We start from the raw sequence: 25,383 nt of genomic DNA, 5'->3' as shown, positions 1-25,383 counted from the left end.
AAGTGAAGGTATCACACATGATGACACTAATCCTAATTCTAAAATTCTATTCACCATGAATGTGGATACGCAGGAAGTGAACATTGTTGTGGATAAGGACAGTACAGAGGTTAAGGATGATATTGCTGGCAGTGGAAACATTGTTGAGCAACCGACTGAGACTGTTGAGGTTGAAATACAAATAGAGAAAATATAGAAACCATTGGATACTGGAATTAATACTGATGGTATAGATGCTAACACTGAGAAACCTACTGAAACTGAGATACCTGCAGTTGAGCACACAGAGAAACTGACAGAGAAACCTACAGAGGCACATGTACATATTGAGGTAGTGAAACCGGTAATCACTGAGAAACCCAAACCTTTACTGGTTGAAATGCAAAATTAGACTAATCCACTAGAGGATAACATAAGGAAAATGATTACAAATGTTGGAAACACATAGGTAATCAACGCAGTTGGTCAGACATCCGGTACTTCATTAAGTGAATTCAGGCCTACTAATGTGACAGAAGTACTCCTGGACTCTATCAAGAAGATAATTGACTGTAATGCATTGGATTACAAAGCAATTGATGACACAATACCAATGCTTAAGTTGATTGTACCGAAATGTAATATAGATCATGTAAAGGATTCTTTAGGTAAGTTGGACACAATGTCCAAATTCATTACTGACAATGTAATAACAGTTGATAAGGTGAATGAGGACACCTTCAAAGAGAAAGTTGAAAAGGAAAAGGAAAAATTCTTTGAAGATAGAATAAAGAAGTGCACAGAACATATAAACACACTTTTACCGGTACTAAATACTACAATTTTGGAATATAAAGAGTTGTACAGAGAAACATGCAAGCCACATCTGTTGACAAAGGACATAGAAAAGGAAATAAGTAGAGTATAGAAGGAAATAGATGACATAGTTGATAACATAATTGGTTCATCCAAACCTATATCAGTTATTGAGCAGGAAATAGTAGGTTTTGAGGAAAAGATGGACAAATTTGAGAAAGAGAAGGCAAGGATTAAGGCTAATGCCAGAGAACTTAAGTATAAACTTGGTCCTAAGTTGGACAACCTTATCTCTCTGAGGAATGAGATTTCTAAGACATTACTTCAAGGAGAAATATTATCGAAAGAACACATACATCATCTAACTGACACGATCCAACAGACTGAGGCAACCTTAAACGACAACAACAAATTCATGCAGAGTTTAAATTTGGTTTTGGCTGACATATTTCAGATTGTAACCAACCAGTTATAAAGTTTGAGGTGAAATTTTTGCACTCGTTTGAAAATTTTTGACAACCTTTGTCGTTGATGTCAAAGGGGGAGTAGTGGATAAAGAAAAATGATTATTTAGAGGAGATCATCTTCTCAGGGGGAGCACATCTTTTTGGTAACTTTTTGGACTTCACTTTTTGCAAATAATTTTTGGATTTTTCTCATGAGTGTTGCCATCAATGCCAAAGGGGGAGATTGTTGGCATTATACACTCTTATGAGAATAGTTGGTGTTTTCATTGATGGCAACCATTTGGCAACCTTCTAGCACTCATATAGTAAATCCACCGACAGGCATTGGCAGACACTTCACCGACAACGGCAATAATGCATACCGGCACCCCAACCAATAGGAAATAAACTTTTGTCTATTATATTTAATTGTAATTATCTTTTGTAAAGCCAACATGGCATATTGTAAAAGACTCATATATATGTATGAGATCTTATAGATCATTTGGAAGCAAAGAGAGTTGTGTATTAAGGAAGTATGCATGCATGATATTTTGATATAGTTGACAGCGAAGGTTTTGGTTATAGAATGAGCTTAAACCGGTACTGAACCTGGCATAGTTGATGCTACTTTGAAGTAGTGCATTGTATTGGATTTCATAATCCACTTGTGTAGTCAGTGTGACTCTTATTGAGCAATGAGCTCTAGGCAGTTGGCCTTCCTGCATGTGCAAGCCCCTCATTGTAAGTAATATTTATTCATTGGCCAGTGAGTGAATATTGTGGGTCACAAATCCCATCGAGGTTTTTCCCACACCGGGTTTCCTCGTTAAACATCTTGTGTTATGGTGTGTTTTCTATGATGTATTTATTGTTTATGTTTACTGCATTAATTCTTATTTACCGGTACACTGTTTTGGGATGCAAAGTTCTTAATAACGTTAAATATTCTGCTAACTGGTTAGATATTGATTCACCCCCCCCTCTCAGTATCTTTGGGACTATCATTAATCCTAACAGATATATGGAAGAATTGAGGCAATTGTGTAAGAATTGGTCAGTTCAATGACAACTAGCATTAATGCCAAATAAAACAAGGGCCAAATAAGGTGAGCATAAAATGGAATTGTATTTGACAAGTGTATTTTCATTTTGAAAAGTAAAAATTGTCTTTCTCTTTCACTCTCTCTCTCTCTGAATACATACATAAAATATAATATTTAAGTATACTTTAAGTTATATTTTATGTATATACTGGCAGGATGTTTGAGAGTGGTTTCAAATCTCTAGGATTTATAATACAAATTCTAGTTTTTAGAGTATTCATATAAATTTCAAACAATAAATTTTCAATAATCAACATCCTCACATCAACATTTTATCTTTATAGTATCTCCCTCTCTTTCCCTACATTCCCCCCCTCTCTCAGATCTTTTTCTCTCTTTCCCTTAGTTCCTCTCTTGCACTTGAGATTTCTCTCCCTCTAGTTTCTCCCTCAACCCCCACCTTCCTCCCTCTCTCTTTCTCACTCTCTGCCTCCTTACCTCTCTTCACCTCTCTCTCTTTCTCCCTCTCTATGGTTGATGGAAAGAAAGGAAAATACCAATGAGAGAGAGAGAGATGGAGGGAGGAAGGGAGTGGTTGATGGAAAGAAAGGAAAATACCAAGGATAGAGAGATCCCAAGAGAGAGAGAGAGATGGGTTGATGAAAAGAGAGGGAGATACCAAAGAGAGAGCCTAAGAGAGAACCTAAAAGAGAGAGGGACGAAGGGAGGTTTTGATGAAAAGATAGGTATATACCAAGAAGAGAGCCTAGAGAGAGAGGGGGGAAGGTAGGGGTTGAGAAAAAGTAAGGGAGAGACTTGAGAAAGAGAGAGCCCTACCTCCATCCCTCCCTTTCTCTCACTTGAGCTCTCTCTCTCTCTCTCAACCCCTCCCTTCCTCCCTCCCTCTCTATCACATGGGCTCTCTCTATCTCTATCTCTAGTCGCTTCCTCTCTTTCAATCAACCTCTCTCACTTGGGGTCTCTCTCTGGTCTCTTACTCATTTTCCATCCCTTCCTCAATTTCACTCAGGCTCTCTCTTGCTTAGGTCTCTCTCTCTCTTAGGTTAGGATTTGGAAGGAGAGAGGGAGAGGGAAGAGAGAGGATGGGGGATGGAGAGAGACTTGAGAGAGAAAAAGTGTTAGAGGGAAAGAGAGAGAGACTTGAGAGAGAAAGAGAAAAGGGGAGGGATGAAGAGAGCGAGATAATTTGAGAGAGATATACCTAAGAGAGGGCAAGAAAGAGAGAGATAGAGGGTGAGAGGGAGAGAGACTAGAGAGACAGAGATAGAGATAGAGAAAAAGATAGAGAGAGAGACAGAGACAGACAGACACACACACACACACACACACACACACACACACAGGTGGAGATAATGGGAGACACCCTGAGAGGGGGCAAAGACATCTAGATGGAGGGTGAGAGGGAAAGATACTTGAGAGAGAAAGAGAAAGTGAGCAAGAGGTAGAGAGGGAAAGAGAGAGACACCTGAGAAAAAGAGAAAGGGAGGGGGAGGGAGAGAGGGATAAAATGGGAGAGAGAGACACCTAAGAGAGGAGAGAGAGAGAGAGAGAGAGAGAGAGAGAGGGGGGGGGAAATAATGGGAGGGAGAGATAGAGGGAAGAGAGAGGATGGGGAGGGAGAGAGAGAGAAAGAGAGGGTGAGAAGGAGATATAGTTGAGAGAGAAAGAGAAAGGGATTAGGAGAGGGAAGAGAGGACGGGAGAGGTAGAGAGAAAGAGAGGGAGATATACTTGAGAGATAAAGAGAAAGGGAGTAGGAGAGATAGAGGGAAAAATAATTAGAGGGAGACTTGAGAGAGAAAGAGAAAGTGAGGGGGGAGGGAAGGAGGGAAGGAGAGAATGGGAGAGAGAGGAGGATGGAGGGTAAGAATGGGATGGAGATTTGGAGAGGGAAGAGAGGAGATGGGAGAGGGATAGAGGGAAAGAGAGGGAGAGAGAATTGAGAGAGAAAGAGAGGGTGAGAGGGAGAGATACTTGAGAGAGAAGAATGGGAGTGGGAGGGAGAGATGAAAATAGAGTTAGAGGGAAAGAGAGAGACTTGAGAGAAAAAGAGAAAGGGAGGGTAAGAGAGAGAGAGAGAGAGAGAGAGAGAGAGAGAGAGAGAGAGAGAGAGAGAGAGAGAGAGAGAGAGAGAGAGAGAGAGTGGGGAAGGTAGGGAGGAAAATAATGGGAGAGAGAGAGAGACTTGATATAGGGAGGGAAATACTAGGAGAAAGAGATACCTAAATGAGAGAAAGGGAAGTATGCATAGAGATGGAGAGAGAGAGAGAGAGAGAGAGAGAGAGAGAGAGTTAAGGGGAAGCATGTGAAGAGAGGGAGTGGAATGTGAGAGAGAGATAACTAAGAGAGAAATAATGAGAGAGAGAGGGAGGGAGAGGGGGATATAGAGAGAGACTTGAGAGGTGGATGGAGGGATTGTGTGTGTGTGTGTGTGTGTGTGTGTGTGTGTGTGTTGTGCGTGAGAGAGAGAGAGAGAGTTCCCAAGATAGAGAAAAGAGGAAGGAAAAGAGAGAGTGAGAGACAGAGAGAGCTTGACTGAGAAACAGGAAGGGATGAAAAGAGAGTAAGAGACCAGAGAGAGAAGTGAAGAGAGGGAGAGAGGGAGAAAGGGAGAGAGGGGGAGAGGGAGAAAGGTGGGGGTTCAGGGAGAGACTAGAGGGAGAGACCTAAGAGAGAGAGAGAGGGAGAGAGGTAGGAGTTGAGGAAGAGAGAGAGGGGGGACGCTAGGAAGAGACCAGAGAGAGAGAATGTTGATACGAGCATTTTGATTACAAAAATTTGACTATCTAAAATTTATATGAATACTCTATAAATTAGAATATGCATTATAACTCCTAGGGATCTGAAACCACTCTCAAACATCCTGCCAATATATACATAAAATATAACTTAAATTATACTTATATATATATATATATATATATATATATATATATATATATATATATATATATATATATATATATATATATATATATATATATATATATATATATATATATTGCATTATCAAATAGAGAGAGAGGGATTGAAAAATTGCTAATTGAATACATTTGGCGTGCACCATATTTGGTGCATGCCAAATGTAAAATTCACGTTTTTTAAATTTGGTGTGTGTCATATTTGGTGTGCACCAAAGTAAATAGCTTGGGAAAACCCAAGCCTTAGGTTTGGTTTTTCCTTGTGCATCCAACCCAAAGGCTTGGACATCCTTCTCAAGCTTGAGACATTTTTTTCAACAAACATACAAAATTTTCTCAATTTTTTGTTTGTTCTCTTTGTTAGGTTTGCACATGTTTCAATGCAAACAAAAATAAACGCAATGACATTGTCAAGCTCTCTCTTAGCTATCCAACTATATAATTTTTTAATATTTTGATTATGTTAAGGTGTTCATCTCTAATTTCTTTTGTTAGTGTGTTTGTTTTTTGTTAAAAACCAACATGGCTTAGATTTTTACACGTACATCAAATTTTGAAGAAAATTACAATTTTAGAAACTAGACTCCATTCTACATAATTTAAAAAAGAATAAAAAATGATTTTTGATTAGTTTTCACAAATTTTAAGGGGGAGCACAGTCAAAATTCTATTTTTTAGGATGTGTCCACTTTCAAAATTAGTTAAAAATCATAATTCATTAAAAAATTTAGCCAAAAAATCTGGCATAAACTACATGGTGTTACCTAATTTCTCACTGGAGCAATTTTAAAAATTCCAAATTTTTTTTTGACATTTTAGGAGGAGCACACCAAGTGCTATGCTATATTTTTCTAGAAAAAATGGGACCAGTTTGTGTACTCCCCCTTTTCGAAACGCTTAATCTCCACCATTTTCAAAAAAAAAAAGTAGTTTAGAGAGTATAATCGAAGCACTACAACTCTTGTTCTTGCTTCATCTTCATATTTTGAGTGTAACTATCTTCATTTTCTTGTCAAAGTTCAGACTTTGCTAATTTTAGAAAGAAAAAAGTGGCATCTGAAGATGCCTTTTTGGTCCCCCATCTTTGTGCACTTACCCCCTTCACAATATTATCACATAGCAAGCCTTCAAAGGAGTATCAACAACTAGATATTTAGAAGAATTTTTATAGCTTAAAAGTATCTATAAAACTCTACATTCAACCTCCATCTTAAGTGTCTAATATATAGGTGATATAAAATTTGAAACAATCAAATGGTAATTAAAAACTAATGGGCTAAACACACCCAATTTATCACTAAATCAAATATGACTTATGATGCAACATTTAATACACATCATAAGTTGGTCAACAAATGTAACTCTCCTTTACAACTTTTTACATTCCTATGCAAACTTTTAAAAAGTATCAATTTAAATAATCTAGTGGACTTTGATTAGGCTCAATACTCTTTAAATTGAAGTACTCAAAGATATCTACATAAATGGAATTTTATTTTAGCTAAAAATTGACCCTATAGCCAAAAAATTGAGTTTTTATTTTATTTTTAATCTTAACATTGGGAACAATGTTGAAACACCTTTAGCCATCACAAGTAGCAGAGGTGGCTTAGGTCTCCCCATTGATCTCGGGTTTGACTTTGAGGTCCAGGCTTACCTAATACATGTGGTTTGCAGGTTGTTGCATGCATCCCCAAATGTGCCCCAAGTGTACTAGTCTTGTCTCTATGTGCCCCTTCCTCAATACCAACCTGGCAGTGAATAAGTCATCGGTTTGGTGGTTGGGCGCTAGGCACGGATGCAAGGATACCCCTTGGTTAACAAAAAAAATGTTGACACGCCTTTACCAACATTCTCCCACTTTTCAAACACCTTGCAAGAGGAAAGGAAGTATCAACACAATTATCTAACTACTAGGGGTTTAGAGGCTTAAAGATATGTAGCACCACATAATTTTTTAGTTCTTACTAGCTTCATCAATGCATCTATGCAATTATTCAAAGTGTCAAAAATTTATATCATCACCCTCCCATCTTCTACCATATGTTAAATAAAATGGTACTATAGGTTGGGTTAATTTTTGGACATGTGACACTTTGAATATCATAATGAATTATAATGGTTCCAACATCCAGCCCAACATATGAACACAATATCCTAAGCTAGACGGTTTCCTTACAAATATGACTTGCTTCCATGGACAAACAAAATATAGCTTAACACTAACTCATCCACCTTATTGTACTATAAATCATATTAAAAATATATTCACTAGTGGATCTTCTTCTATCAATGTCTCTAGCCCAATTTGAATCCTCAAATCCATAAATACAAATAGAATATTATTTTTCCTAGAGGATAACCATGATAGCATAAGGAATACTTAGAGAGACCTCATAATACCTAATTCCTCCTTCATTGCATCCCAATGTACTTGTATATGATTATCCATAAATTAACTACAAACTCCCATTAATTAGGAAATATCTAGTCTTGTGTAGACCATAGGGTTGGTTCTTTTTATTTCTATCCTTGGCTCTAAGAGATTGCACAACACCTAGACCTATGGGTCGATTTGGTGTAGGTAAGGTTACAACCCTATGATCAAAACAAGGTTAAAAAAAGTTGATGAGATAAGAGTTGACTCAATCTTCTACACTTTGAGATCTATAGGACTCGAGAGGGTGATACTAATGAGGGACTTTAAATAATATATCCCCAACAAACAATAGTACAAAGATGAAACCAAGTATGGAAGGAAAAAAGATAAGCCATGTTTCTTTATTACTAACTTAGATTGTGCTAGTTATATACTAGCTTGTAGTTACTTAACCTAAACATGTGGATAGTTGACACATTCACATATCCATGAGAAAATAATTATAAAATTTCATGAGTGCAAGAATAATCCTTTATACCCTTACTAGTAGTGCGAATGAATAAATTATATAAACTAAATTATCTTCATCTCAAACATATGAAGGGCTTACAAATGAGCAAGAAAATAAGCTTACCCCTTACGTACTTTAAGTTGGACATGAAGAAAACTAAACCATAATAAATTACGCCTAGCATAAAGATGTTCAATTTTAAAAATATATGAGGTGTTGAGTTAGCTGCAGCGATAGGAGACATGTCACAACCCAAATTTTAGGCTCGAATTAAACTATTAATAATATATTTATAAATTTGTTGTGAGAAACTAGAAAGTAAATTTGAATTAAATTATTGAGTGCAATGATAGTCTAGAAAATTAAGTTATTGATTATTTCTTAATTATTCCAATATTAATTGTTGATTATTTATTTTGAAATGAAAGGAAAAATCAACATTGGTTATTGATTTTAAAATGCAAAATTGATTCATGGAGACAAAGAAAATTCAAATATATTAGATATTGAATATTTTTTGTATTTTGGTACCAACGTTACTAACAAGATTTGGAGTTTAAATGAGTGCATTGGATAGATTATTTTGACCATGAAGATGAGAACATGGTTGAGGCATGGGTAACTTAGCAGTTTGGTAGTGGTTGGCACACACCAAATGGGGATTATTAATTGACTATTTTATTTTGATTTGACTAACCAAATTGATTATCCCATTATACAAATTTAAATGAAAACCTTGAAAAAAATTATTGCAAAAAATATTACCTTATACGAATTACAAATTGTAGTGTCATAAATTGTACACCCTTGCTAGGGTGGTACAATTTCACACTTAGGTTAGCACCCGCCTTAGTGTGTTTGCATCTTGTATTATTGTTTCTATTTAAGAATTTAATAAATTAATTTAATTAAATCTAAAGTCCTATTTCATAACTTCACACATTATAAAATTAGGCCCTTTACCCTAAGTGTGCCCCTTTTTATTTTATTCCTCCAATAAATCATTTAATCATAAACCTTAATTATGTCCTATTTCGACCTTTAAGGCCCAATTTCGCATATCAAAACACTTTGAAATCAGCTATAACTTTGGCGTTTTCTCTAATATCATCATATCTAATGATCCTGAAAATTTGGTGAAACGTTGGTTGGACTGTGGTGGGAATGCACATGGTCCTTGACTTTTTTCCCGAAATTTTGGGAGCACAATTCTATGATATTATAATGCTTAACCCCAAAATATTGGTGGGAAATTCAATTCCTAGGTCATCCTAAAGGCAGAATTATGTCGAAATTAAGATCTAGGGTTTCATACATAAGAGCTCTTTTTGTTCATTTGAAGGCAACCAAGAACTAGATGGATGGATCTTTGTAAGAATCTAAGAGCAGGTTTTTGGAGCACAAGGATCCTTCTATTTAGTGAAAGAGAAGCCTATGTGGAGTCTTGAACAACATTTAACAACATTCATCAAGCATTTTTCAAGCATTCTTCATCAATTTGGAGCCTTGAAGACATTGAAGAATAATAGGAGATCTAGTGGCAATATCTCTCCCTTGGGGATTGTTATGATTTCATGTTATTTTCATGTCTTTGTATGAGCTTATTTACATAAATTTTCATATTTACATTCATGATTTAGATCACTTTGCATCATTGATTTAGAGCATTTACTTTGTCAATTACAAGCATTTAGGGTTTATACTTTAGGGTTGCTCTAGATTGTTTGCTTTCATTTAGGATCTTGCATACACACAAGATTTTAGCACACACATTATCCACTAGTTGTGCAGGTGGAAATCACCAAAATAGGGTTTTGACTAAGGCAAAACCTATACATCCACCCAAACCTTCCCTTTTTAGTTGCAGGCGTAGAAACAGGTACCCGGAGGCACTTTCAGCTCAACAAAAGGCACAGGAACCACCCAAAATCATCAGATATGCCCTAATCTGCCTAGGACAAGGGCATGGCACCCTCTTCCTACCCAAGAAAGTGGTGTGAAACCATGTGCCCTCTACTTTTCAGTGATTTTTAGCAGGTTGCAACTTCAGGTCATCAGATTTGCAGTCTTTCAGTTGCAACCTCCTGTCTGCAGAAACAAGACAGTGGTGTGGCACCCTAGTCCAAGTCAATTTTGTTCAATTTGAAAAATTAGATACACATATAAAATCCTTTCCCTTTCATGCTTTCAATATCTCATTTTTAGATCTGTAAGTTTGTTCAATTCTGAATTCATTTATGCTTCATTCTTGATCTCCTAGCCTAGTTGATCATTCAAACCCTAGTTTTTCTCATCATTTGCAACAAGAGGAATAGAAACCCTAAGATTTAATCCTTGGCTCTCTCGTTCTCATAATAATTAGCCAAAGTGATCTATATCCCTAGGCTCTTTCATATTCCCAATGTGTTGGCAAAAGTGGGATTAGCTCCTAGTCACCCAATCTCGCTTTTCCCGCCACCACATTTTGGTGAACTCGATGTGAATCCAACCTTCTTTAATTCTGATTTATATTCTTATATCTGAGTTTTTTTTCTATTTCAAATTCAAATTTACTTTTACAAGTTTCAATTCCTTGCAAATGTCAAAATTTAGAGGTTAATTTTGCTAAAACCCTAATTTTTTAATTCAAGATTGAACTTGTGGATGGCTTATTTTGGATCATTAATTTCAGATCTGATTTTGGAAAACATTTCACTCATAAATTTAATTTTCTAAATCAAAATTTGGAGTGCTTTCATTGGTTAAAATTGAACATTTCCTTCTATTTTGTATTTGTTATCATTTGAATGAGGAAATTTTTTGTCATGATGCATTCATTTCCTAAATATGGTAATGGGTTAGCCTCCCTTGTTTAAATTTTCCATCTCTTATATAACCACCTCCTATCTATTAAAACATTTGAGTTCCTAAAAGAGTCCTTACCAATCCCTTCAAATCTCTCCCGTGCTCTAAGGATGAAGATTTGAAGAGTGATCTTGACAATTCTCCTAAAATGTGTCCTTCCCGTCTAGCTATCTTAGAGGAGGAAGATGATATTATAAACACCTTTTTGAATGTTACTTTACCTTCCCTACATGATGCCTCTCTAAGTGAAAAGGTATTTATGGACATTGACTTATCTTCTCCTAAATTTGGTCTTACCAATGGGGGCATGTTAGTACAACAAGAGGTTATGAGCACTTCTTCCAAAGATCTCCTTCCTAAGAATGAATCTTTGGAGAAAGATGTTAATCTCCCTCCTAAAGAGTACTCCCATCATGAGGTTCATTTTGTGCAAGAAGATGGTATTTTCCCTACTTTTCCTAGTGATGGCATCTCCTCTTTTGACTTTAACAAATTTTCCAATAGAAATGATGCATTAATGAGAAATTCTTGCCCTTCTCCTAAATTTTGTCTTACGAAGATGCCTTAGAGAAATAAGATGAAACCATGACCGATTTCCTTAATTCTCTCTCTCCTAAAGATCCTATTTAAGACGTTTTGAGGAAATAAGATGATTTGAACACATGTATTGATTCTCTCCTTCCTAAGGATGAAGAATTAATGAACAATGTTATCCCTTCTCTCAAAATTGGCAATAACAATAAGGACATTCGTGCAAGATATTTCTAATCCTTTTCCTTTCAATGACCTCACTATTTGGGATGAACCATTAGAAGAAGGTGTTGATTATTCTCTACCCCGTGAGACAACCCTAGCCAAAAGGGATAAAATCATGATTGATAACTCTCTTGATAGCATCTCACCTTCCATGAATCTTATTTATTCTCCCTCTAAAAATAAAGCATCTCCCTCTCCTCAATTTTTTCTACTCATAAGGATACCCTAGTTCAAGATAACATGGTTAACATATTTTTCAAAAATATCCCTCTCAAAGGTGAGACTTTAAAGAGTAATGTTGATCCTTCTCCTATAGATTTTATTCCCCATGTAGATCCTTTGGTAATAGAGGACGATAAATCCTTTCCTATTAATACTCTTTCTTCTAAACCATCAATTCCGACCCCTAGTCTCCCTCCTAAAATTGATCTTATCGATGATAAAATTTTAGTGCAAGGAGAGACTATCAACAATTCTTCCAACAATCTTGTTTATTCTTCTTCTAAGGACACTTTTGATATTCCTAAACCATCTTCAATCAATTTGATACATGTGAGTGCAACACCTAATAAACCCCTCTTCACAGTTCAAGGCACTTGTCCTTCTTAAAATTCCCCACGTAAGCCTATCTTAGTGGTTCACGGTGGTTATACCAATTATTCTTTTTTTACTCCTAAGAAACCTATTCTTATTGTGCAAGGAGGTTATCTTACTAAGAGCCCTTATGAATATGCTAAGAAAATTACTGGAGAGAGTTATCATACGGTTTCTCATACCTACAACACAAGAAAAAATAGGCAACCTAGTCCTCCTCCAGTTATCCCAACTTCACTTCCTCTCTCTCAACCTCCCCTTCCACATGCACCTCATATATCAAAGCTTGGAAAGGAGTATGATCTCATTGAACAACTTAAGGCCACTCCTACTAAGATTTCTATTTGGGATTTGGTTCAAACTTCACCTGCTTATCATGGGATGTTACAAGATGATTTGAAAAACTTAGATGTCCCACCTATAGTGACACCTAATAACATGTCTGCTTTGATTGATCCTGCAAACAAATCCAAATCTCAAATTGTATTCACACAAGATGAGTTACCTTCTCCTGAAATCCAAAATCAATATGATCCTCTTATGATTGTGGTTATTATCTATGATAGTGCTATAATACAAACCCTTGTGGATAATGGGTCTGGCCTTAATGTTTGTGGTGTGGACTTATTGGATAAGATTAAATTGGATTGTGCTCTCATCGAACCATCTTCTCTTACTATTTGAGGTTTTTATCATGTGGCTAAACAATGTCTAGGTGTCATTACCTTGCCCGTTAAGGTAGGTCCTATTATGTTACCCACACCTATTCATGTTATGTTTGGTAATTTGACATATAACCTTCTATTAAGGGACCTTGGATTCATAGCATGCAATCTGTCCCCTTAACTTTGAATAGGCAAGTCAAATTCATTTATAACAATACAACATACACCTTATTAGCTAATACCAAATTTCAAGAACAAATAAAATCTGGATCTTCTTGCTCAAATACTTCTCATTCTTCTCCTACTTCTTCAAATACATCCATTCCCTTCGATGATGTTGTTCCTTCTAGTACTCCCAATTCTTCTACTCACATATGATGATTGGGGATCTCTATACTTTAACCCTACATTTGTAGGAGAGTATAGAGTATCTTGGAAAGTATCTAATACCGAGAAGGATAAATCTAAGGAGGAACCTAAAAAGCAACCCACTTTGTCTAAACAACTAAGTAACAACTTTGTGGTTGCTTCTAATTCAAATAATTCTTCAAATCCTTCCTCTAATTCATATATCACTGAGACCTGTGGGGCATCACCATCTCCTTCTGATTTGGCATCCCTTTATGGTCCTAGTTTTCACATTTTGGCTAAGAGTGGCTATGATGGCAGTGGTTGTGGCACAAATGAACAAGGAATTAAAGTTCCTTTAGAACATAATACACATGAAGCTTCATTTTGACTTGGATATAATCCTTCTAAACCCACAAGGCATCTAAAAGACCATCTCTCAATGTGAATGCTATATTTAGTAGTGATGATGGCCTCGCCTCAATTAAATCATCTTTTACTTCTTTCAACACTCATCCCGCTCATAAGGAAATATTGGTGATGAATTCTAAAATCCCTTCTTCTAGGAATAAGGCTCTAATGAATTATACTTATCCCTCTCCTAAGATCTCTTGTGTGCAAGAGAAGTATGACTTAGTGGCCTATCCTTCTCCTATAAACTTTTCTCTTTCTAAAGACTTTTTAACATTCATCATCTTATACATGTATTTAATCTCACTTATAGTAGATCATTTAACATCATATTCAAATACCCCATTCAATCTATCATGTCTTTGAATAACATTAGTGGCTATTATGTGTAGTGTCGTAAATTGTACGCACTTGCTAGGGTGGTACAATTTCACACCTAGTTTAGCACCCGCCTTGGTGCATTTTTCATTTTGCATTGCATTTCCCCTTTAGCACTTAATTAATCAAATTAATTAGGTCTAAGGTCCTATTTCATCATCTTCCACATCATAAAGTTGGGCCCTTTCATTTAAGTGTGCCCCTTTCATTTTATTCCTCCAATACATCATTTAATCAAAAACCCTAATTAGGTCCTATTTTGAACTTGGGGGCTTGATTTTGGGGGTCAAAACATCTCGAAATCAGCTGTAACTTCGGGATTCGCTCTAAAATCATCATATCCGACGGCCCTGAAAATTTGGTGAAAAGTTGTCGGGACCATGGCGCCCGGCGTGCACATGGTCTCGGACATTTTTCCTGAAATTTTAGGAGCACGATCCAATCATAAAATAAAGCTTAACCCCAAGAAATTGGCGGGAGATTCAATCTCTAGGTCGGCCAAAAGTTGAAATTAAGACCTAGGGTTTCATATATAAGAGCTCTCTTTCTTCATTTGAAAGGATCGGGATTTTGGTTTCAAGGACCTTCTACACAGCGAAAGAGCGGATCTTTGAAGACTTCAACAACATTCAACATCCACCCATCAAGAATTCATCAATTTCATTCATCCATTTAGGGCTTTGAAGACATTGAAGAGCAATAAGGGACCACCGACTGAAGATTGGCTTGTACCCCTCCCTTGGGGTTGGGTATGATTTCATGTTGTTTTCATGTCTTTGCATAAGCCTCATTATATCATTTATATTCATGCTTTAGATCACTTTGCATCTTGATTTAGAGCATTTACATTATCATTTGCAAGCAATTAGGGTTTACTTTCTAGGTTGCTCTAGTTTGCTTACTTGCATTTTAGGATCTTGCACACACACAAGATCTGCACACACTACTTTTAGAATACAACTTGGCTATTCATGGAGGTGTAAACCACTAAAGCGGGGGTTTGACTAAGGCAAAACCCTATATAGCCGCCCACCATACCTTTTCAGATATAAGTGCAGGTTTCGGGATTCGGACAACGCCGCAAGTTGTAGATCCGACGGAAGCAGACTGAGACGGGACAACACACCAAATTGTAGAGAAAAAGACCAGGACAGGGGCGTGGGGTGCCCTGGTCTGCCAGGACAGGGGCGCTAGGCGCCTTGGTCCTTTTGTCAGACAGCAAGTTTCAGACAGCTTTTCAAGTGGCAGAACAGCAGTTTCAAGAGCAGTTTCAAGAGCAGAATTAGGACAGTGGTGCCTGCGCCCCCGTCCCAAACATTTTCACTCAGATTTTAACCTCAAGTACACATCTGCATTCTCCTTTTATCCTTGTGTTTACAGCTTTTCATCACTTGATCTCAATCTTGCAATCTTGTTACTAGTTCATACTTGCACTCTAGGGCTAGTAGTTGAACTTGCATCATTTTATCTATCATTTGCAACAAAGGAATAGAAATCCTAATAGGTAGCCCGTGGCTCTCTCTTCCACAGAAAGAAGTAGCCAATTGTGTGATACCTCTAGGCTCTTTCGTATTCCACAAGTGTGTGATTGAAAGTGAGATTAGGGCATGTTAGCCTAGTCTCGCTTTTTCCCCCACACATTATGTTTCTCATCAATATGTGACATTGGTAGTTCACTTATTGGGGGCTCATTGTCATTCATGATGGTACAATTTCATGTGCACTCATACTTTTGGAAGCAACATAATAGCCTATTTCTATCTCTTCTCCCTATACACATGGGGGGAAAGAGTGATTTCAAACATCTCTCCTTCTTAAGATTAAAATTTCCCCTTTGTGAAGTAGTGTCTTCTATAAGGATTTCTTATTTATTTTAGAGGTGTATTCATATTTGAGTTCCTTCTCTCATATTGGAACAAGCATCCCTAATGGGGATCTTAAGTACATATCCTTAATTGGGACCTCATCCTTGGTGTTGGAAGTCTTTAATAATTCATAAATTTCTTTTCTTCATTGAGTAGTATATTTTATAATAAACCCTTCTATTTTGTGCACGTGCATATCCCTGATGAGGATCTCTTGCCTTCTTTTGGAAGAGTGTTGTTATAAATAATCTCTCTTTGATGTCATCTAAATCCTCTACTCTTTTCAAATCTCTTTCATTCATTTAAGATATTATATCTGTCTACGACTACTCCTCCTGAAGGTAGATGTCTTTTTAACAAATATATCTTCTCCTCCAAGGATCTCATGTACACTTATATAGGGAGATATCTCTTTTTCAACTATCTTATCCTTGCTTGAAGAGTATTCCCTCTCTTTCTTGGATTTATAACATTGTTGCATGATGAATATCTTATTGGTGTTGAAGGTATGTATCCTTGTTCTACTTGCACACACATGCATGAGGTTGAGTGGAACTAACAATTTTTTCACTCTCCTCCCTTACATGGATAACCCAAACAGACTCTGGGGGCTAGTTTTCCATGTCCTTCTCTCCATGGTTCATTTTCTCTCCTCATGGATCACCAAAGTGTGTATTAATGCTTTCTATAAATTCTTCCTTCTCTTTGAATTTGTTTCCATTTAAATCTTTCATCTTGTGCTAGAGAGCTCTCAAATCCTCACACTCTTTGTTGTGTTGGAATTGAGGCTTAGTTCTCTTTCTTACCAAATGATTCTCCATTAGTTTTTTATCTTGTATCAAATCTTCTTGTGAGAATATTTCATCAGTCTTCTTTCACAATTTGATGTGGTAAACATGATACCCTCTTTCCAACTCACTAAAATTAGCAAGCTGAAATAGGGGGGCATATAGTTACCCTTGAATTTTCATCACCTTCCTTAGTAATCATTTAGGTGATTTTATGATTTTATCTAACTTGTGTTTTTGTAGGGTGCAAATCCTAACTGTGTATTGCAAATACCGCTGGGGGCTTGGTCTGACAACTTGTGGATATATCCTTTTTCATGAATGTTTACTTTTTTGTACTTTAACTTGCATATGCATGTAGTGTCATATGACTGCTAAAGTTGGGGCTAAATGTAGTGTGGTAAATTGTACACCCTTGCTAGGGTGGTACAATTTCATACTTAGGTTAGCACCCGCCTTACTGTGTTTGCATATTGCATTATTATTTCCCTTTAAGCATTTAATTAATTAATTAAATCTAAAGTCCTATTTCATCACTTCACATATTATAAAATTGGGCCCTTTACCCTACGTGTGCCCCTTTTTATTTTATTCTTTCAATAAATCATTTAATCATAAACCCTAATTGTGTCCTATTTCGACCTTTAAGGCCCGATTTCACATATCAAAACACCTAAAAATCAGTTGTAACTTTGGGATTCACTCTAATATCATAATATCTAACGGCCCTGTAAATTTGGTGAAAATTTGGTCAAACCATGTCAGGAATGCACATGGTCCTTGGCTTTTTTCCCGAATTTTCGAGAGCACAATTCTATGATATTATAATGCTTAACCCCAAAAGATTGGCAGGAAATTCAATTCCTAGGTTAGCCTAAAGGCGGAATTATGTCAAAATTAAGATCTAGGATTTCATACATAAGAGCTCTTCTTCTTCATTTGAAGGCAACTAAGAACTAGATGGATTGATCTTTCTAAGAATCTAAGAGCAGGTGTTTGGAGCACAAGGAGCCTTCTATTTAGTGAAAGAGAATCTTATGTGGAGTCTTCAACAAAATTCAACAACATTCATCAAGCATTTATCAAGCATTCTTCATCAAATAGGAGCCTTGAAGACATTGAAGAATAATAGGAGATCTAGTGGCAATATCTCTCCCTTAGGGATTGGTATGATTTCATGTTATTTTCATATCTTTGTATGAGCTTATTTACATCAATTTGCATATTTAAATTCATGATTTAGATCACTTTGCATCATTTATTTAGAGCACTTACTTTGTCAATTACAAGCATTTAGGGTTTATTCTTTAGGGTTGCTCTAGATTGTTTGCTTTCATTTAGGATTTTGCATACACACAAGGTTATAGCACACATATTTTTAGTACATTATCAGCTATTTATGGAGGTTGAAATCACCAAAACAAGGGTTTTACTAAGGAAAATCCCCATATAGCCACCCAAACCTTCCCTTTTAAGTTGCAGGTGCAGAAAGAGGTACCCGAAGGCACTTTAATCTCAACTAAAGGCACAGGAACCACCCATAATCATTACATATTCCCTAATCTACCTAGGAAAAGGGAGTGGCACCCTGGTCCTTCCCAGGACAGTGGCATGGCACCATGTTCCCTCTGTTTTTCAGTGATTTTTAGTAGGTTGCAGCTTCATGTCATCAGATTTGCAATCTTTCAGTTGCAGCCTTCTGTCTGTAGAAACAAGACACTGGTGTGGCACCCTGGTCTAGGTCAGTTTTATTCAATTTGAAACATAAGGTACACATCCATAATCCTTTCCCTTTCATGCTTTCAATATCTCAGTTTTAGATCTGTAAGTCTGTTCATTTTGAGTTCATTTATGCTTCATTCTTTATCTCCTAGCCTAGTTGATCATTCAAACCCTAGTTTTTCTCATCATTTGCAACAAGAGGAATAGAAACCCTAAGAGGTAATCCTTGGCTCTCTCTTTCCCACAATAAGTAGCCAAAGTGATCTATCTCCCTAGTCTCTTTCATATTTCCAATGTGTTGCCAAAAATGGGATTAGGTCCTAGTCACCGGATCTCGCTTTTCCCGCCACCACACAAATAGAACAAGAGATGCAATGTGTCAAGTTTCTACGGAGATGTTTTAGCTTTTTTTAGAGATGTAGTGGAAGAAGAATTTGTTTTAAAAATTTTACAACAAATTGTAGATGAAGATGAAGAAGGCAAATAGCTTGCATTTACCATTGAATCAATGATTACAAATTTTAGTTTTTTTGTTACTTGTAAATTGGTGTTTGCTCTTGACACCTTGTAGTCCTATGCCACGAATTTGATTTGTCACTATAATATATTTAAAAGTTAAAGTATCTTAATTTATATTGTAATAACTTAAATACATAGATTTGGCAAATTTATCAATTGATCTCTCAAACTTTTTAAGTCATTTAAATCGTCTAAGTAATTTTGAGAGAATAGTTAAACTGCAAGAAAATTGTATACTAAATAGTTTATCATTATACTTGAAAAATAAGAGCAATATAATTATTTATTAAAAACCAATTTAAGATTATAATAAAATTATACTCATCAAATCACAAAAAAAAATATTAAAAAAACTCACATACAGAGTTATTGTCAAAGAGAAGTCAATCATAGAATATTTCCTTCTAAATAGCCATTAGGTACATCTCAATGGATGGTATATTATCATTGTATTTTGGTTATAATTTTTTATGAAGTCGATATCTATATGGAGAGAATAGATGCTTACTGACCAAAGAAAAACAACATGAAAGTTTCAAATCCCAAATAATACAACATAGCTGCAATACTAATTAATGTCTTGCATTTGATGTCAAATATTTTTTTTCTACAACACTAATTAATGTCTTGCATTTGAATGAGTGGAGTGTACTACCTCTTGTAGGACCTAATGATGCAAAATGGTAAAAAATGAATGGTTCTTTCAACAAAATTCCAAGAAGGTGTTGGTCTTGGAGCTGGTATTTGTTTTTTAGAAACTTTTTATGTCTAACTTATCATATGATACCCTAGTTTAAGGTGAAGGTGACTTATTAAGCCACAACCTAGTCAACATATCAATTTAGTATATAAGATATTCTAAACATAGTTTGTGTTCTCTTTATTGTAGTATTTTAAATGTCATTCCTAGTAACTTATTGTATTCAGTTAAGAGTTCTTTTGTTTCAATGTTCAGTTGTAAATTTTATAATGTTTTGGGATTTCCTCTATGTCTGAAATAATTTCAAAAATAAATCTAAAACTTTTGTTATTATCATGTCTTTGGTTGTTTATTACATAACAAAAAAATTCAGTTATAAAATATTTTTACTTGTAAATATAAATAAAACATAGAAACAACAAAATGCAGGTGCAAACAACAAATTCTAGCTTCAAAAGACATGATACAAACAGCTTATCATAGAAGATACAATATACCTTGCATTGCAATGCCACTTTGAGGGATCAACCAATAGGAACAAAATGAGAACATTAATGCCACCTTCAAGATGCCTAATATTATCCAAACACCCAAAACAACTGGTTGAGATAGCACGTCACTTGAATGAAGACCTAGGTTCAATATCTGAGATAAATTCTTACAGGAACTAGAACCTATATATGAAAAATAATATAGAATAAGAAAGAATTGTCGGTGTAGAAGAAAAGAGAAAAATAAAAGTGTAACTATGGGAGGAAGTTGATACCACTCTAGAGTTCATTGCACTTTTGTTGTAAGCGGCAATCTAATTTTAATGAGTGAGTATTGTTGACAGTTGTTAATGTTGATAAGTTTACCGTGGACTATAGATGTTTGAAGACTGTAAATTTAAATTGTAGCTACCTTTATGTTCCATTTGTTTAGGGCATTTTCTCAAAATTTTAGTTTAAGTTTAATCATTGTAATGTAAGGTTTGAGCATATTATATAAATCTCCATTAATATATTTGATTGATTGGGAATAATATATTTTATAACTAGACAAATTGTTAGAGTTATCTTGTATTAGCTAATAATTATTTATTTAATTATTAGTCTGTTATACTCTACACTTAAGCTAAACTTAAGCATTTAATAATATGGTAGGTATTTAATAATTATTCTAATTATTAAATACACTTTATCCCTTTAGGGTTTCTTTAGGGTTGCACATCTTTAGGTTTTCATATTCTCCTTTTATAAGGATTGTATTGTATTTTTCTTTACTGATTCCCTCTCTGAATGGTAATCTTTATCTTCAGAGCCATTATTGTGTTTTTGTCTCCAATCTTCTCTTGTGACAGGTATTTTCCTTGCAGGTGCTCTTGGTATCTCTGAAGTTGTATTTTCTCAACTTCTTCATGGTATCAGAGCCTACATCTGCTGCTACTTGTTCCTGATTTTTTTTTAGAAGATTTTCTTTGGAGGCAAGGGTTTCAGTTTTTTCTCAAAGTTTTTTATTTTGGATCTGGGGTACCTCTTTTTTTATGGGCATTTTGAGCTCAAACAGACCTCACCGTTGAGCTCATAACACCCAAAAACCCCCATTTTCATATAAAATTTGTCCAATTTGGACAACTTTGGCTCTAGGAATTTTCTTATTTTGGCCCTTCCATGGCACATTTTTTGAGATTTTTTTTTTTTTTTTTACAGTTTTACGGCTTGCCTGGGCCAATCCGAACACGGCCAAGCCACTGGTGGTCTGCAACCCCCCCCCCCCCCGCACTTCATGGTTCAACGCCCTCCGCCTGACTGTCGCCCGAGGCTAGCCCACCGCCCAGCCGTCGCCAGCTACTACTCTGTTCGACTGTCGCTACTACTCAGCCCAGTCAATGCTACCCACCGCCTACTCTACCCAGATGCCACCTAGACACCACCTCCCTGCCACCAACAAGGGGGCCTTTTTTTACTTGAAGAGTATTTTGACAGGCTATTGGTTTTTTTGCCATAATTTGGGCAAACGGAGTTGATTTTTGAAAAATATTATATCGTCGGAAAGCTCTTTTCGAGCTCTATTCAGATTTGGAGGTGAGATTTGCTGATTTTTTCATTTAGTATCTATTTTTTATCGTCAAAGTCAGAGCTTTTTTCTGCACTCCAGGAGCCATAACTTGGGAAAAAGGACTTTGTTTTCAGAAAATGATTAGGCATCGGAAAGGTCTTGGAGAGCCCTATTTAGATTTGTGGTTCATTTTTTCTAGAGAAATTATCGGGTACACAAGATATTGTCTGACACATTTTTTTAGCTCTTGTCTTCTTTTTTGGCTCTTAGATTGTACTAGTGTTTGGTTTTACATCTTGTGGGGGGTGTTATTTTACTACTTTATGTAATTTACTTCAGAAAATTAGAACACCTAAAACTCAAAAAAAAACCTCTTCTACATCCTTTGTCTAGTCTGAAAGATCACTTAATTAAAAAAATCAAGAGCAAGAATAGGTATAGGTACACATGGCAGATTCTTCAGTTGAACTTCTTACATCCTAGAACTATCACCTCTTGAAAGCTCGTATGACAAGACTTCTCAAATCACGAGGGTTGTGGTCCTGTTTGGATGCGGATTAGCCTTAGTTGTAGCATCCTTTTGAGATTCTTCAGCACAAGAATAAGATGGATGAGGCTATGGGTGTCATCTCCTTACATGTTTCAGACAGCTTTCTCTTTCACCTTGATGGTTCGCTCACTCCTTGGGCTCTGTGGTCCAAATTTGATACTCTCTTTGGTACTATCAATGAGTTTAGAGCATTACAAATTGAGGCAGAGCTCTCTTCCTTGTTAACTGAGTCCTTTCCTCACATTAAGGACTTTCTGAACAATTTTAAAACCACCAGATCTATCCTACACAGTTGTGGTAAAAATAAGACAAACACAGAGTGTATCTACCTGATTCTCTCTAAGTTTTGAGGTCCCTATTAGATATTTACTTCCACATTTTATTCTACTATGGATGCCTTGGGCACACGCTTCACCATTCCTACTTTTGATGTGTTATGTGATCACTTGACTCGTGAGAAGGCTCACCTATCTCAGTTGGACACTCTCACAGGATCAAAGAACAAAGCATTGGTTGCTCAGACATCTAAAGAGAACAAGAAGCAGAAACCAAAGCCTAAGAAGGATTCAACTGGTAGTGAGCGTTCCTCCAAGCCACCACCTAAGTCTGATTAGAAACCGAAGTCATATCCCAAATAGGAGCAATCTTCTGAGTTTGGTGAGTCTTCCTTCAAGACTAAGAAGAAATTAGATGAACTTTGCAGTTTCTGTGGCAAGGAAGGTCATCCAGTTACTCGATGTTGGAAATGATTAGAAGCTTTGGAGGAACCCATGCAGTAGCATCATATTTCTTATCCTCATCCTCGATCTTCCTCTTCTACAAGGAAAGGACATGCTCTTTCTACCTGAGCTATTACTTTTGCATCCACTTGGATTATTGATTCAAGGGCTTCTCACCACATGACACACTCACAACAAGTTGTTATCTCACTTGCTCATAGTGATACTTTATAGATTGTACTTGGTGACTCAGCACAACTTTCAATTTTAGGTTTAGGTTCTATTCCATTGGTATGTGGTTGTTTTCAGGATGTTCTTTTGGTTCCTGATATTTTGATGAACCTCCTCTCTATTTATCAGATTTGTCATTCTGGCTCTGGTAAAACAGTTGAGCTCTCACCACATGATGTGGTTATAAGAGAGCTCCATGATCCTGATTTGGTTGTGGCTACTAGGAGTGTTGATCTTGATTCTCGGTTATACCAGTTTGATGGCTTTGAGAGTCTAGATGGTTTAGGTGTTTCTCTTGTAGCACATGCAGATTCAATGAGAAGACTTTGGAATGAGCATTTTGGCCCTGTCAATTATAGACTTACAACATATGAGCACATGGGCACTTGTGATTGGGCTCCCTTAGATATCCTGTACTAATTGTGTATGTCGAAGTTGTGCACTTGGCAAGCATCACCAGGATCCTTTTCCTACAGGCAGAGCCACACCTACTAAGGTACCCTTGGATTTGATACACAGTGATCTTATGTCATTTTTTACTCTATCTTTTTCAGGGTCCAAGTATGTGCTCACATTCATTGATGACTTCTCCAGATGTAGATGGGTGTACTTTCTTAAGTACAAGTCTGATGTCTTTGATTCATTTCAATTTTTTAAGATATTTGTAGAGAAGAAGCATGGTCTTTCTATCAGGAGGATACGCACAGATAATGGGAGAGAATATGTGAATCAGGCTTTTACATATTTCTGCACAGAGCATGGTTTGTAGCATCAGTTATCAGTTCCTCACACTCCTCAGCAAAATGGTGTTACTAAGAGAAAGATAGAACACTACAATAGATGGCCAATTGTATGCTTCAGTAATGTTCTATACAGCCTACCTTTTGGGCTGAGGCAGTTAATTGTGCAACTTATATTCAGAATCGGATGCCTCATAAGGCATTGCCCCAGATGACTGCTGAGGAGGCTTGGTCCCATGTCAAGCCTGATGTCTTATCATTCTGATTTTTTGGTAGTGAGGCTTGGGCATTTATTCCAGATGCTCAAAGGAAAGCCATGGAGAGAAAGAGTCGACCACTCATATTTGTTGGCTACTATGAAGATGTTAAGGCATATAGGTTGTTTGATCCTGATTCCCAAGACATCCTGTTTAGGCGAGATGTCCAGTTTGATGAGCGCCTTCCTCAGATGGATTCCCCATTACCAACTTCTCCCTCACTACCTCCTCCTCCCTCTTTATCTTTTGAGGATTCTTTATTCTTTGAGGATGATGTAGATGATGGTCCACCATCCCCACCACCACCCACAACTCAAGATTTGCCCAAGTGGGCCCGATTTATAGTTGATGTTGTTGGTTCTATGGCAGGTGATCCTTCATAAACTCATTGTACTTGTGCACAGATATCTGGTTCTAGTCTTTTGATTCATGTCATTTCGGATGATCCTCAAAAAATTTCAGAGGCGACAGGTCACCCAGAGTGAGATAGGGCCATGGATGAGGAGTATTCTTCCTTGATGAAGAATCATACTTGGGATCTTTGTACTCTTCTGAAAGGAAGAAAGTTGGTTCGGTACAAGTGGGTGTACCATACCAAGTATGTTGCAGAGGGTTCTATTAATGAGTATAAGGCATGTCTTGTTGAGAAGGGATTTTCTCAGTTGGAGGCTATTGATTATTCCAAGACCTTTGCTCCTATCGCCAAGGTGAATTATATTCACTTTGTCCTTTCTCTTGCAGCTTCACAGGGTTGGACAATTTTTCAGATGGATGTGAAGAGTGTCTTCTTTCATGGAGACCTTCATGATGAGATCTATATGGATCAGCCTCCAAGGTTTGTGTAGGATTTCTCTTTGGTTTGCAAACTTTGGCGTTCATTATATGGTCTCAAAGAGGCCCCTTGGGCCTGGTATGAGAATATGGACTCTTTCTTTCTCTCCACACTCTTCACACGTTGTCATTATGATACCACAGTGTATATTCAACATCAGGGGGATGATATAGTTATCCTTGTGCTATATGTTGATGATCTCATCATTACCGCTAGCTCATCCTCCTTGATTCAGGATAGTCAAAGAGATTTGATGGAGAAGTTTGAGATGACAGATCTTGGCCTTCTGCACTAATTTTTGGGCC

The sequence above is a fragment of the Cryptomeria japonica genome, chromosome 7 (genome assembly GCF_030272615.1).
Source record: "Cryptomeria japonica chromosome 7, Sugi_1.0, whole genome shotgun sequence".
In the NCBI taxonomy this organism is placed as follows: Eukaryota; Viridiplantae; Streptophyta; class Pinopsida; order Cupressales; family Cupressaceae; genus Cryptomeria; species Cryptomeria japonica.
Note: the sequence above shows the minus strand (reverse complement) of the source record.